Here is a 16141-nt window from a genome sequence, read left to right as displayed (position 1 = left end):
GCTTACTACAACGTTTTATTTTTGTTGTCTCAACACACACCCTCAAACATCCGAGCGACGTCGAGCGTCCAGGCTAGTCTATAATATAAATCTCACCTGTCTGCTTAAATATATGTATGTATGCATGTTTGTATGTATGCCTAAAACTGTTGACAGAGCCGACGGATTTTAACAAGATTGGTATTGTTCTGAAGCCTGACCCTTTGGACGACAGATATCGAAAAATTGGCCGAAAACAATTATTCCCTCCCCCTCAACTGGACACTTTTCTACAGGCAGGGGTCGCTTTTTTCGCCGATATTTTCGAAAGTCTTCCTCTCTTTTCGATTGACTAGCCTTAATTTAAACCTTAGCCACTTCAAGTTTAGCGATGGACACAATGGCAAAGATGTCGCTTTTTTATGTTATTTTCCACCTTCGCGGTACGGATTTGAGCTGACTGCCTACTACCCTTTGTAGTTTCTTTTTGGTTTTGCCTCACACACACCTCCAAACACCTGGGCAACGCCGGGCACCCAGGCTAGTGTACAATATAAATCTTACCTGTCTGTTTAAATGTATGTATGTATGTATGTATGTGTGTATGTATCTTGTGTCAGGTCATGTCATATGCCACTGGTACCATGTAACCCAGTACTACCTGCCTCATGGTCGGGTCACCGGCGACTAAACTGGTTCCCCCACCAGACTTGTTTGGTGAGGAGGGCGGCTAGTCTCCCTAGAGGATTAAAAACAAGACCTTTCAAAGGGCGAGTGAACTCTTTTTCTGGGTCAACGGCCAACTTGCACCGTGTATATTTGTGTGTGTGTATATGCGTATTGGGGTGGAGAGGGCTCCCGTAAGCCGTAGTGAAGGCAACCTTTCTAGGAGGAGCAAATCTCTGATTTAAAAAACCATAAAGCGGGAGACCAGTACCCGCATTAAGCTGGTTTGCAGTTTAATTTGTTGCTGGCTATCTTGCTCTTGCTTGTGGCTGGATCTCAACATTTTGAACCGAGAGAGAGACTTAGCTGTCGTACAAAGCTAAGACTCTGTAACATCATCTTTGTATAGATACTCCCTCAGGCATTTGGGCTCATGGATTTTAAATGTCTGAGGGAGTGGCATTCGTCTGACAAGACGTCGCAATCATCATGTATGTATGTATGTTTTTTTTAATAAAATGTTTGTCCACAAAACTCACGTCCCGATTGCAGACAATGATGACGATCTTGGCACATTACTTTAAACTTAAATAACTATAGAAATCAGACGAGCAAAACCAAATCTAACACGTCAGAGTTTAATACGACTGGAGTTTTTGTTTTTGTTAATAAAATGTTTGTACACAAAACTCACATTTCGAGTGCCGCATGCGTTTTCTCTGCTCATCCCTATGCCTGTGAGACTTGGACAACACTCAGAAAGCATTTGAGACGTCTCGGGCGGTTTCACCAGATGTCCCTACAGCGAATCCTAGGTGCGTGCTGGTAAATGTATGTCAGTGATGTTCAGGTTCTTGAACGGAACAAATGTCTAAGCATTGAAGCTCTTATCATCAAACATAGACTGAGATGGAGTGGACATGTGGTAAGGATGTCAGACAGTCGATTTCCCAAACAGCTCCCTTATGGCGAGCTTGCCGAGGGAAGGTGTTAGGCTCAAAAGCCTAAAATGAAGTCTAAGTATTGTTTGAGGTCCACCTTGAAAAGATGTAAGATGGATGAGAAAATCTGAGAGAGTATTGCTTTGGATCGTGGAGAGTGGAGAAGGGCCTTGCGGGTAGGGGTAAGCAATTTTGAGCCTGATCGAACCCAGAACATCAGATATATAATACACACTCCTTTATATATAGACCTCGCAATGTAACATAAACAGTGCTAAGATAAGCAGATATTATATATAGTACTTGGTATTTTCAAATGGTTACTTGTTTTAGTACTGGCCAAGTTCGACGATGTTTAACTTTGGAACCGGTGTGTGAGATGATTATTCTGTTTTTTCAGTTGGAAGGAAGGAAATATTCAGTTCCTTTTTGGACGCAATGTTGTCCACATGTGAGGTGAACGATTGTAAATTAATATCGTATTGTTTTGTTTTGTTTTCAGTGAAGAGTATAAAGAACTAATGCTAAAAGCGAACGTCAACGTCTTTCTAGTTGTTGGTGAAGAGATAAAAAGAAAGAAAATAATTCCGCTACTTTCGTGAATACTGGGAGCGGGAATTCTCTGTGTTCTTTCAATTCTGAATAAATTTCGTAACCCCAAAAGAAATTAATTAATGAAACACGTCTTACAAATAGTCTTTGATGTAGTAAGGAGACTTGCTGTCACTTGAATTACAAACAAGTCTACGTGTTATTAATGGTATAAAATCTCTGAACTAATGAGAAGAAAGAGAAGAGGAATTTATGGCAAAATAAGATCAATGTCTCTGTTTAGTTTCAAAAGACAATGGATACATTCTGTACAAATATCTACCGATGTAATTTTGAGACAAGGGTTGCACAATATCCAACCACACCTTTCCTGAACAGGTACCGCTTGATTTAAATATCAAGGAGAGGTCCAGGACGACTGGAAACAATACCGGGATAAGCGGAGAGCACATGCCGCACCTGGAATTTCCAAATGGTTACCTATTTTAGTACTGACCAGACTTAACGTAGCATAACTTCGATGATCTAACAGGGTAACTAGAGTGTCACCGTGATAATGCTGTATATACGATAACAGAAGATGTAAAAAAATAGTTGAAAGTATAGAATACGTAGAGGTAAATAATGAATGAGATAGAGAAAAATAACTTATAGAAAAAGAAGAATAAAATATGGGAAAATCCCCCCCCCAAATATTAACTATATAAAAAGAAAAGAATAAGAAAGAGCCAGAATAAGAACGTAATTTTAGTAGAAAATGAGAAAGAAGACGAGAAAGGAGGAGATAGAAGAAATTATAGATGATTAAAATGGTGAACTATGGGAGAAGAAAGTGTAAACATTGAAGATAAAGAAAGGATGAAAGACAAAACAAGTGGAAGATAAAAGAAGCGGAAGAAAAATAAAAGAAGAAAATATGGAAGAGTAAGAAGAAACGAAACAATACGAAAGAAGAAGAAGAAAAAGAAGAAGAAGAAGAAGAAATATACAAGAATAACAATAAGAGAGAATAAAAATATAGAAGATAAAAAAGAAGTACGCATACGAAAATAAGATGAAAAATAAGAGGAGAAAATATGAAAAAATCCGAAACGGTCTGAAAGAAGAAGAAAAAGAGGAAAGAAGAAGAAGAAGAAGAAGAAGAAAGTAAAGTGGAAAACAATATAGAAAATAAAGAAAACACATAGAATAATGCAAGAAAGAGGACAAAATGAAAAACGAATAAGAAGAACAAAAAACGATAAAAGAAGAATAATGAAAGAAGGAAGGAAAGAGAAGAAGAGTTAAAGAAAGAAAAGATAAAAAAGGAAAAAGAGGAAGGCAATATAGAAGAGAAAGAAAACACAAGGAAGAAAGTAAAGAACCTATGATAAGAAAAGAGGAAGAAGAAAATATATCAAGAAAAATAATATCAAGAAACATAAAGCAAAAAAAAAAAGAAGAAAAAGAACGCACGAACGAAAAAGAAACAATTTCTTGGCCTTTTGGTCAAGATCAAAGTGTAGTATCTGTTCCGGCAGATGCTGCAGGCTATGGCTAGCTATGACTAGCAAAGACCAGATGTGGGGGCAACCCCACATGCCTGACCTTTAACCAGCTCCCATTTCCCACCTCTCGGGAGCTGGTCCCCTTTTTCCCTTCCCCCTCCCTTCACTCCTCACATTAAAAATTGGCCTTGTGCCTAATTTGCTCGGTGGGGGAGCAAATAAATACCATCTGTTCTTCAAATGCTGCACTTCCATTTCTTGTTCTCTTTCTGTGGAGGAGAAATCCTTCACGACTGAGACAATTTTTATTTTTGTACCTTTTCTCCACATTAAAAAACGACCCTGGTGTCTAACTCTGTCCCGTGGGGAGGCATAGTAAATAGGTACAAATAGAAGGTGCTTCTGCAGTAAAATAATGAGATTTCAAAAGAAACCTATTTCAAGTTAAAGCACTCTTATATACTTACGCATTGTATCGAAATTAGTATAAATTCCACAAATTATGAAAAGTGATCTAGTAGAAAAATAATTACAAGTAAAAATAAAATATATCGAATTATCGTTTTATCCTATGTTTTAATGTGGAAGAATTCTTAAGATCTAAAGGAAGTAAATGCTATCTATCATTTTGAATTATCTGTTTAGCTTCCCTTGCTTTCAATGAAAATCCGAGATTCCAAAATAGAAAATGTCCGACCACTAATATCTACACTTTTTTTTTTTATTACCAATAGACTAGTATATCATCTGCTGGATAATATTTTATAATTTTTGGAATTAATACTAATTTTGACATGACTGGTAAGTACTTAATAGTACTTTTTATCTGATATGCAATTATTCTACAAAAGCACAAAATTAAAAAAAAAACACTCATAGCTAAGTACAGGTGATGATTATTTAAAATATCCGAAAAAAGAAGAAAAATAAAGAAGAAGGAGAAGGTAAAGAAGAAAGTGAAGAAGAAATAAAAAGAAAACGAAAAAAAGTAGTAGTAGTAGTAGTAGTAGTAGTAGAAGAAGAAGAAGAAGAAGTCTATATATATCTATAAAAGTGAACGTATCTGTGTGTCTGTGTCAATTTTATGTCTACCGACTCGAAATTTGATATACAGGGTACTGAGATTTAGGAAAATCTAGGTGATGGTTTTTCGGCCAGAAATTTGGCTGTTAAGGGGTCAAAGTTAAACGATTTGACCTTTAAGAACTCTACCAAACTCCTCCGACAATATTTTGTCTAAACACTTGAAATTTTAGATATAGATTCCTGGGACATGGATCTAACTTAATAACTTGAGTTGAGCCCAAAGCAATAAATGTTAAGGGGTCATAATAGGGGTCAAAGTTTAAAAAAAACTTGACCGTTTTTGTGTTTTTGTTTTTGTTTTTGCTCAGCATACACCTCCAAACACCCGGGCAACGCCGGGCACCCATTCTAGTGAATTACAAAACAATAAAAGCAAGGAAAAGAACAGAAGAAGACCAGTTAAAATATCTATAAAGAAGAAACTGGTAGAGTAAGAATTATGGAATGAGAATTGTTTATTAATCAAACAGGAATACATATAAAAGGAGATTATATAAAAGGAAAATGGAAATCTTCAGTTGAAAAAAGCTAGTGCATTGGTATGTTTCTGTGTGTGTGTGTGTGTTTATGTGTGTGTGTGTGTTTATGTGTGTGTGTTTATGTGTGTGTGCGTGAGTTTCTATGTGTTTACCAGAACGAAAGAAGAATAACGTATTGGAAATATAAGTAATAACGAAAAAGATGAAGGCACAAATTCAGTTAGAATTCCTGAGTTTCAAGAAATCCCAGAAAGTTTCATTTTCTGCTTGGCAGCACAATTGATCACAAATATGTCTGACTTGATTCAACCCAACTGAGGAGAGATAACGAGAAGAGATCTATTCTATTCTCTATCCCCTCCTCCTCATCTATTTCTCTCGCTCTTTCTCTCTCCGCTTTCGATATTTTACTCCCCGCTCAATTTTCATTTGGATTTCCTTAAATTTTCTTTCGTACTACGTCACCCAATTTTCAAAGTTTCTCCTTTCATTTCATCTTCGTTTCTTTTACTTCCGTTCCGATTTTTGCATATTCCTTTTCAGCCATTCCGTCTTTGTGTGTGTGTGTGTGTGTGTGTGTATGTGTGTGTGTGTTTTCGTTTTATTTTGGAGTTTGCTTTTTTTTTGTTGTTGTCTTTTCTTACCCTTGGTTTAACTCGGTTGGATTACCAAGTTATGCTCGGATAGACATTGCAGCTTTCTTTCTGAATTATGCACCCTCTTACACCCTCTCTCTTCCTCTCTCTTATTCTATCGTTTTTGTTTTCATTTTCAATAGTAACCCAAAAGAATAAATTATCACATGGATTTCTATTTCTTATTTCCCTTTTCTTTCATCTAATTTGATTTATCAGTATTACGATATATCAACCCTATCGGAATTGAACACCCCTATCCTCTCATTTCTTCTTGTATCATTCTTCTGTTCTTTTTCAAGACTAACTCAAATGAATTAATACACAGATTTCTATAATTATTTCGCTCTACTTTAATTTGATTTGGTTTAACTGTATTACGACATATCAATCTTTGTTTTTTCGTAATTATGTGCTCCCCCCTCTTCATGTATATGTTTCTTTCTTTTTTTCAAATCAATAAGCACGCGAATTTTAAATCTTTCATGTTTCTGAATTTTTTAGATGAGGATCGATAATTTGCATCATTCGGACAAATCTGTTCTCATCTTGAGCGTGCTTCTCGCAACGTTTGTTTCAGCATCGTTTTCATCTTTCTTCCAACATCTTTTTCATCTTTATTTCAACTATATTTATGCCTTAATTCTGGTGACATTTTCATTTACCTCAAAATCTCATTTTCATATTTATTTCAACCTTATTTACATCTTATTTCTAGCTCTTTCTCATCTTTCGTTTAGATTTATTCCTTTTTCATCTTTCCCCCGATTTCATTTCGACGTGTATTCACTTTTGATCTCTATTCCAGAATCATACTCCTATTTTTCCCCGCCTCATCTCCATCTTTTTTCCAGCTTCTTTTTTATATTATTAAGCCTCTGTTTTACCTTTATTCCAGCCTCTTTTCAATCTTTATTTTAGACACATGCTTATCATTCTTCCAGACATATTTTTATCTTTTATCATCCTTTTTTCAGAATTTTATTCCATCATACTTTTATTTTTCACCCAGTCTTATTTTCATCTTTCCAGCCTCCTTTCATATCTTTATTCTAGCCATATTTAATCTTTCATCTAGTCGTAATGTCATATTTTTCCAATCTATTTTCAAATCTTTATTCTTACCACATTTGTATTTTCCTTTCAGACTTTTTTCGTCTTTCTTAAAGCCTCTTTTCTAATCTTTCTTCATCCTCGTTTTCGTTTTTCGTCAAGCGTCTTGTCCAACTATTTTTTCGTCTTATTTCATCATCATTCCCACATTCATAAAAGGAGCTTTATTCATTTTTTTTGATTTTTCCCCCAGATTTCTGCTGGCCGCTTTACTTTAGACTCATTTTTATCTTTCTTCCAGTCTTATTTTCATTTTTTTCAGCCTCCTTTCAATCTTTATTCTAGCAAAATGTTTATCCTCCTTTCAGTCATATTTTCATCTTTATTCCATCTTTTTTCTAATTTTCTTCCAGAGGCATTTTTATCTTTCTTCCAGTCTTATTTTAATTTTTTTCAGACCCGTTTCTAAGCATTATTCTAGCCACATTTTTGTCGTCCTTCCAGTCCTATGTTATATTTCTTCCATCCCCTTTGCAATCTTCATTCTAGTTACATTCTTATATTCCTTCCAGTCGTTTTAATCTTTCGTTCATCATCTTTTCAATCTTTATTCATCCTCAGTTTCCTTGTTCGTCTTCTTTCCCACCAATTTCTCATCTTCATTCTATCATCATTCTTACCTTCCTTTAAGCCTCATTTTCACTTCAGGTTCTTTTTTTCTTTCCTTTTTTTTGTTTTATTTATTCTTCATTCACTGATTCCATTTTCCATTCTAAACCTCATTTTCATGTTTCCGGTTCACGTATTTTTATCTCTCCATTTCCTTCGGAGCCAAACTATAATCCGCTTTCTACTTATTTTCTCTCGTCCTTTTCTCGTATGTTCTCATTGATGTATTTTCACCCTCTTTATTCGAATGCTGACTCTAGAGAATCAAAACAATAATTGTACTGATTTTTTTTTGCATTTGCCAATTTCAATATCATTCTAAAATTATTTATACACTTCGATGGTTTGTCTTATTCTTATTCTCATACAAATCGAAAGAATTTACTGTAGCATTTATTTACCCATTTTCTATTAGGAAGAAGAAATAATATGGGGATTCTTTCAGGCATATTTCTGTGATAGCATAAACAGACGTACTGATACAAAAATAGATATCAACAATGCATTAGTCCTGATACAAATTAAGACTTGAATAAAACAAGATCAAAGGTTTTCTTAAAATGCTCCACAATTCAGTCACATAAATACTACAATGTCTTCTGGGGGAATTAGAAAAACATGAGATAATGTATTTTTCTTCTTTCTTTGTAGTGTCTTCTCTGCAATTAAAGACTGGCAACCAAGTCTCTTTAAGCTACTCTGTCCATACGTAGAAAATTCAAATAAAGTCACAAAGATGCACAGTGACAAAAAATTATTATTTTTCTATATCTTTCTTCTTGCTTTCACAATTGAAAGTTGACAACTATGTCTCTCCAAGCTATGCTATCCACACGTGGAGAATAAATAAAAAGACACAATAACGAATCACTTCTTCTATGTTTCTGGTGTCCACTTCACAAGTAAATGTTAGCAACTAAGTCTCTTTAAGCTACTTTGTCCAAACTTGGAGAATCAAATAAACCACAATGACGTATCACACAAAAACAATTATCATTTAACCAATCTGTTTCTTTTTTATTGTCTTCTTCTTAAAGCAGATCAGTCTTTTCATGCTGAGCATATAACAATAATTTCCTCTTCTGTTTATGCAGATAAAAATATAAGTGAAAATCGCATTCAAAGTTGAAACTGTTCCTCGAGATTGTTTTCCTGGTGACTATAATATGCTCATTTCCAAGTCAAATGTAAACAAATTCTACCACTATTGATCACTAGGCTGTTGTCTCACTGACCATTAACTCTTATCCCTTAGTGACTTAAGACCTTGATAAGTGGTGACACCCTTGTAATATATATATATATATATATATATATATATATATAGTAATTTATAAAATATATATGGCGATTAAGCTACACTGAATATTCCGCGTTTAATCCACTCTAGGACTCTTCAAGCTTATGCGCATAAGCCTGAAGAGTCCTAGAGTGGATGAAACGCGGAATATTCAGTGTAGCTTAATCGCCATATATATTTTATAAATGACTAACTAGCTCTACCTACGTATTGAGCACTTTTGAAGTCACATAAATACTACACATGTTTGAAGATTAACTTAAAGTTTACGCATAAATCTATATATTCGTATATTAATTTTATGTGAGTAAATTAAGTAGTTATATATATATATATATATATATATACTTATGAATAAGGCAAATATAAGTATTTTATCAAAAATGAATAAAAAATGAAGTTTAATTAAAAGTAAAAATCAATTTTATCTTCATTTGCCGATTTATTATAAAATTTAGTTGAAGTAATTTTGAAGAGTTATCTGAAAATAAGAACGATACTGTAGTCCGTAATTCCAACAATGTTAAGAGTTTTCTGAAACTGGACGTTAACAAGTTTCGAATTAACAAAAAGTGTTTTATTTCAATAAATATCATATTGTTTATTAAGGAGACCGTTCAGAATAGTTTAAATAAACACTCTTCATGTTAAGAATAGCTTTCGAAATAATACCGTTATCATTTCTAAAGGCATTATAAAATTTGCAAAAAAGGGGGTCCACGTTATCTGGGAGCACGACATCTGAAGAGAATTACCCCCGTAACTGTTTCAGGTAGCTCTTCTCAACGAACGATGTTGACCCATACAAAATACCATGACATTGATTTTTAATTTTAATTTAATTTGTGTTTTTATCCGTTTAAGCACCATGTGAGATTTTTAAAAACAAATAAATGTATTTGTACATACGTACAGATGTTCTTCTTTGTTTTTATTTTTATTTTTTTGGTTTTGCGCTTTCTGCTTCCTTTCATGGTCGATTATCGTCGACGTTTCGTCTAGTGGTTTCTATAGAAATAAGCCTCTTTTTCATAAAGAGGACATGAGGAGACGTTTGCTGAGAGTTTTCATTAATGTTCTATTTAGAGAGAATTGACACATGAGAGGGAGCAACTAAGATTACCTAAGCTAAGTATCTACTTAATTGTCTAACTTTGTGGAATGAGTGGCGAACGCATACAGATACACTGAGAAAGCATTCTGCTTTGATTATTTCTATATTATTGATGGTGTCTCATTCACACGGCTTCCACAGAGAGATTAGTTTGAAGGTATTTGTTTTCTCCTAGCTTGAAAACATAATTTGTTTAACATGCTTTGTCTACCGTTTCGTCTTTTGCCTCTGTTCTAACTTTACGCCCCCCCATTTTTCAGCTAACTCTTTTCATTTTATTGCATTTTCACTCTAAACAAGGATGACACAATTCCACTTTGATGTAGGGCGCTACTATTTGGGACGTAATTAGCAGATATACTAAGTAGGGAGTTGAGCAGTGAGATGTCTGTTTACATTACACTTGAACTTGCGCATGTAAGTAACGTCAGGGAAGCAGGGATCCGGAAGAGACATTCCAAAGTCTAGCAGTCCGAAGGAAGAAACTATTAGAGTAGAAATCTTTCTAGCATCAAGGGATTTCTACTGTGTAAAAATGGGATTAGCTGCTTGTCAGATTTGCCGGGAGTATTAACATTAAACAGGTCCAAGGGCTTGAAATTCTAGGAAAGACTCTGTTTTACAGATCTGGGTTATCACGCAATCAGTGTGATTTTTCTCAAAATTCACAGTAGCTAACTTTATCGCCATTGACGTAGGGCCCTCAATATGTAACAGCTGTTCTTCTCCCTCAAATGACTTTTGGCGTGATGATCCGAGACTAAAAGAAAAAAAGTAATAATTAACTTAAAAAATATGATATAAACAAGCAAATGATGATAAACGCTAGATATATATTTACAATAGATTATTTATTTGTTGACTGTTATCTTCATCCTTATAAATGTTGTTTCACAACGTTTCGGCCAACTAATGCGTGTGGCCTTCGTCCGGGGGTTTCCGCTACAGGATAGGAATGATGAATGTCTTAACTGTATTCTCAGTAATTACTTCCTTCCATAATTGTTGTCTTACGGGTTAACAACCATAAGGATGAAGATAACATCCGCAAATGAATAAATAAATAAATGTAAAAATCACTCATCTCAAATTTCAATGATTAAAATAATATACGATTCGGTACGAACCCGATGATAGAGGATCAGATAACAAAAAAAAAAAAAGAAGAAACATGGATTAATAAGAATAAAGACGTTGATCTCTACGGTTCCAGGAGAGCTTTGTCTGAAGATAGCGGTTTCAATCCTACCCAAAGAAGGCCAGGGGGTTATGGCCAAAACATGGTGAGACGACAACTATGGAAGGTAGTAATTAATGAGGATACAGATAAGAGAGTCAGCATTCCTATCCTGTCCCGGTTAACCACTTTATGAACGCCAGAGAAAAAGTTGGCCGAAACTTCGTGAAAAAACAACTATATAGATGAGGATAACAGTCCACACATAAATAAATAAAATATACAAATTACTCATCTCAAACAATGCCCCTTTCTCTTCCCTGCACCATCTTTCCCACAGAAGAGACGCTGCGAGTCTGTCTCTATTTATCATTATTTTCATGGCAAGTGCTCGGCTGGGCTTCAATCTATGCCCCCCCTCGCCAACTTTCACGAAAAGCACTCGCCTAGCCAAAACCACTATCAACAATTTCCCCACACTCTTTATCTGTGCCTAAACCTAAATGTAGATTCCATGAACAAAGCTTCTTTCTTAGAACTGCACGCCTTTGGAATTCTCTTCTGTTTGCCTGCTTTCCAGCTGAATACAATCTGATTGTCTTAAAAAAAATGCTCCGCTGAGGTCGTTCCTGTTCTCTCTAAACTCTTTAACAAATGCCTTAACGAATCTTGCTTTCCTGGCTGCTGGAAAACTGCTTCTATGGTACCAGTTTACAAAAACTCTGGCGAAAGAACTGACCCATTAAATTATCGCCCAATTAGCCTTCTCCCTGTTTTCGCCAAAATATTTGAGTCCATAATTAATCCAGCTCTAGTCCACCACCTTACAGTTGCTAAAATTCTGTCAGACCAGCAATATGGATTTAGGCAAGCTCATTCTTCTGCAGATATTTTAACTGTACTCTTTGAACAAAGCTCGTTTCCTTTAATAATTACATGAAACCTTACCAACCACGAATAGCTACGGCTAGAGATATTTTACCTGAGAGCGCTTCATTCAAGCTCCTTGGCTTAACGTTCATAGTAAACATGAGTTGGAATAGATACATTGAGGTCATTGCTAAGGCTGCTGCAAAGAAGGTGGGCTCTCTCTATCGGTCTAGAAAGTTACTTACACCTGAAAATATCCTGTACCTCTGCAAAGCCACCATTCGCCCATGTATGGGGTACTGCTGTCACATTTGGGCTGGTGCATCCGCTACTAGTCTCTCACACCTAGACAGGGTCCAAAAGCGAGTCGCCAACCGAATAGATCCTGAACTGTCATCTAAACTTCATCCCCTGTCCTACCGACGAAATGCTGCATCCCTCTGCCTGTTTTACAAGTATTTTAAAGGTGGATGCCCTGCCGAACTACAAGCACTTGTACCCCATCAAAGAAAATACCCCCGACAAACTAAAACAGAAAAGTTCCACCCCTACACAGTTGATGTCCCTAACAAAAGCAGCAAAATTCCACCCTACACAGTTGATGTCCCTAGATGTAAAAAAGCCTTTTACTCTAATAGCTTCTTCCCCAGAACTGCAGGACGTTGGAATTCACCTCCGGTTTCCTGCTTCCCAAACTGTACTGACGTGCAGAGGTTCAAGTGTAATGTGCTACTAAACTCCTTACTTAGTACGCCTGGAACTTAGGTCCCTGATAGTAGAGCCCTACATCAAAGTTGCAATATGCCTTGTTTGTAATTGTAACGAAAAAAAAAACATGTTCTTGATAAACCGTCCCCTTCTAAGTAATCCAATTTACAAAATTCCCACTACTTATGTTTACTAAGCTATAATCACAATGACTAATGTATACCCATTAACCATTATTCTCGAGTGGCCCCTGGACCTTAATAAGTGTTGATTTCTGTGTAAAATATTCCAATAATTAAAATAATCTATAATAGATCAGTATAAGTATTTTGTACAATTGCTGATTCTAAAAATACAAACAATATATGTATGTATGCCTTACTAAAAAATTACAAATAGTGGAAGTTTAATTAAAAGTAAAAATTATTTTTATCTTAATTTGCCGTAATTTTTAATGAGATTTTTGTGTCTCACTAGAAGGTTACAAACCATATAAATTTGAGTTATCGTCGCTAAGCCAGAGAATATGTTTGTAGTTAAGGATGCTAACGTCCATCCTAACATACACATCACATGACTAATCGTCATCAAACTTGGTGATAATGTTTTTAACATAGACACTATATCTAGATTGTACCCCAAAATCTCCCGCATCGAACATAACCTGACCTGAGAATTAATAGAACAATTTCCGAATTTTTTCAGATATCATTCAAACACTGTTGCGATTGAATATATGGTCAAGTGGCAGTGTTAGTCAGTTAGAACTGCTTTAAACCTTCACCGCTCACTCATTTTTCGACCAAATTTCAAACAATTATTACAGTTTATAGATAACCTTCTCAGCTATATTGTGAAAAATAATATGATAAATTTTCTGAATTTTCAAAGTCGTAAAAATATGTAAGGAGGTGAGCTACGCCTTTTATAACAGGTTTCCATAGCAACTACGTTGCTTCAGCAACTATTGTTGCTACGAATTCACTGCTGTCGCGGAAAGAGAAGTAAAGAGAGAATGAAAGCATGAAAGAGAGATAATTGCGGGGATTTTATTGAAAGCAGACGAGTGCAGTAAATTGTTATTACAGATATTCTAGTAAAAATATAATAATGTTATAACTTAAATATTGCAGCATTACTTATTTTAAAATTCAATTTAACATTATATAATCGATTCTTAATGCTGCAATATTTTAAGTTATACATTTATTATATATTTACTAGTATATATTGTTCTTTTCTTTTCCAGTTTTAAGAACTAGTCCATTACTTTTCCATGTTTAAGCTTAACCATATTACTTTTCATGCTCACATTTTTCTATTGTAATTACGTATGGGTGTGTGGTTCTTTTATATTAGTAATTCCCAGGTAAAATTTCACTCTAATCCTATAAATAGTTTTTGAGTTATTTAAGGATTCTATGTTATGAGAAATGCATCATATGATATGAAGACGTTTTTCTGTAACTTTTAAGCCTACTAGTCCCTCGCTCCTGGACAGGGTTCAAAAGAGAGTCGCCAACCTGATATGTCCTGAACCGTCATCTAAGCTTCAACCTCTGTCGCATCGACGAAATGTTGCATCCCTCCGCCTCTTCTACAAGTATTTTTATGGCAGATACTTTGATGAACTACAAGCATTTTTACCCCATCCATGTAAATATATACGACAAGCCCGACAAGCAGTTAAAGCCCACTCCTACACAGTAGAGATCCCTACATTTAAGAAAGCCTTCTATTCTAATACGAGGGGTGTGCAATAAGAAATGCCCCTGACCTAGTTCCCGTTGTCTGATCTAGCTGAAATTTTGCATGTGCAATGATTTACATCTTTACATGTTATGTAGCAAATTATAGCTCTGAACTAATTGTGGTTTCTGTTTTACAGGTGTTTGAACTGAGCCAGGTTTTAAATGGAGCCTGTTGAATGTCGAGCAGTGATCTGTTTTTTTGTATTTGAAAGGACGCACACCACAGGAGACTTTTGATGAAATGAAAGAAACTTATGGTGATTATGCCCCATCATATGACCTTGTAAAACGCTGGCATCGTGAATTCAATCATGGCTGGAAGTCTGTGGAAACAGCTCCCAGACATGCTTGCCCCCCTTCTGCCATTGATGAGGCATCTGTCCGTCAAGAAGATGCTGCCATTTTGGAAGATCGGCGCATTTCTATTCGCCAAATAGCCCAATATGTCAAGATTAGTACAGGGTCTGTGGAAACTATGACCATTTGCATATGGATAAGGTGTTTGCCGGATGGATTCCCAGGTTGCTCACACCATTTCAGAAACGAGAACGCGTTGAGTGCTCGAGGATGAATTTGAAGATGTGCCAAAAAGATGAGTCAAAGTTTTTTAAAAGTCTGATTACACAAGATGAAACCTGGGTCCATCACTATGATCCAGAGACGAAAGCCCAGTCTGGGACCAGGACGGAGTATTGATGACAGATTTCCTGGCAAAGGGTATCACAATTACAGGAGCCTATTATGCTTCAATTTGGAGGAAATTAAGGGAAGCTATCAAAATCAAGAGGCGAGGCAAGATCAGCAAAGGAATCCTCCTCCTGCAGGACAACACTCTGGTCCACAACTCACATAGCGCCAGGTCAGAAGCACGGGCCTATGGTTATGAAATATCTCCATCCTCCCTACTCTCCTGAACTTGCACCCTCTGACTTTCACCTCTTTCCAGCCATAAAGTTGTTTTTGAAAGGAAAGCGTTTCCAGATGACACAGCCTTGATTTCTGAAGTAACGTCGTGGTTGGAGGACTAACCTGGAGTGTTCTACAAAAACGGTCTCCAGAGCTGCATCAAACGATGGGAGAAATGCATAACTCTGAGTGGTTCCTACGTAGAGAAAGACTAATAACTTTGCCAAGTTTCGTTGCTCTACTACTATGGGAAGTGGATCAGGGGCATTACTTATTGCACGCCCCTCATACTTTTTCCCCCCAGAACTGCTGTGCTCTGGAACTCCCTTCCCGGTTCCTGCTTTCCTAACTGTACTGACATGCAGAAGTTCAAGTGTAATGTAAGCAGACATCTTGCTGCTCAACTCTCTACATAGTATCCCTGAAAGTTATATCTTAGATAGTAGTCCCCTATATCAAATGTACACTGTGCCTTATTTGAGGTGAAAAGAAAGAATGAAAAAAAATTAATCCAGTTTTATCATGCAATATGAAACAGCAAATCACAAATAAAACTTTAGCCGATCCTTACGTTGTCTCAAAATGAACTTATATTCTTGTTGACTATACAATTAAACCAGATTGAAAAGGAGCCATTGGTAAAAGGACGAGAATCAGTAAATTGAATTATTGAACAATTTACAGTCGAAAAAGCATAAATTCTTTCAAAACAAGCATAAATATTCATGCGGTTTTATGATCTAACATATTTCTCTCTTTTTTTTTTGT

The 16141-nt window shown here is 35.8% G+C and overlaps 1 pseudogene; it reads left to right on the top strand.

Annotated features, from left to right (window-relative positions):
- The first annotated feature begins 3606 nt into the window (after positions 1–3606).
- Positions 3607–3770, top strand: LOC145297241 (U2 spliceosomal RNA; annotated as a pseudogene).
- Positions 3771–16141: the final 12371 nt, after the last annotated feature.

The sequence above is a fragment of the Euprymna scolopes genome, chromosome 17 (assembly GCF_053919585.1).
Source record: "Euprymna scolopes isolate OS-2025 chromosome 17, ASM5391958v1, whole genome shotgun sequence".
Taxonomy (NCBI): Eukaryota; Metazoa; Mollusca; class Cephalopoda; order Sepiida; family Sepiolidae; genus Euprymna; species Euprymna scolopes.
Note: the sequence above shows the minus strand (reverse complement) of the source record. Positions and strands in the feature narration are given on the sequence as shown.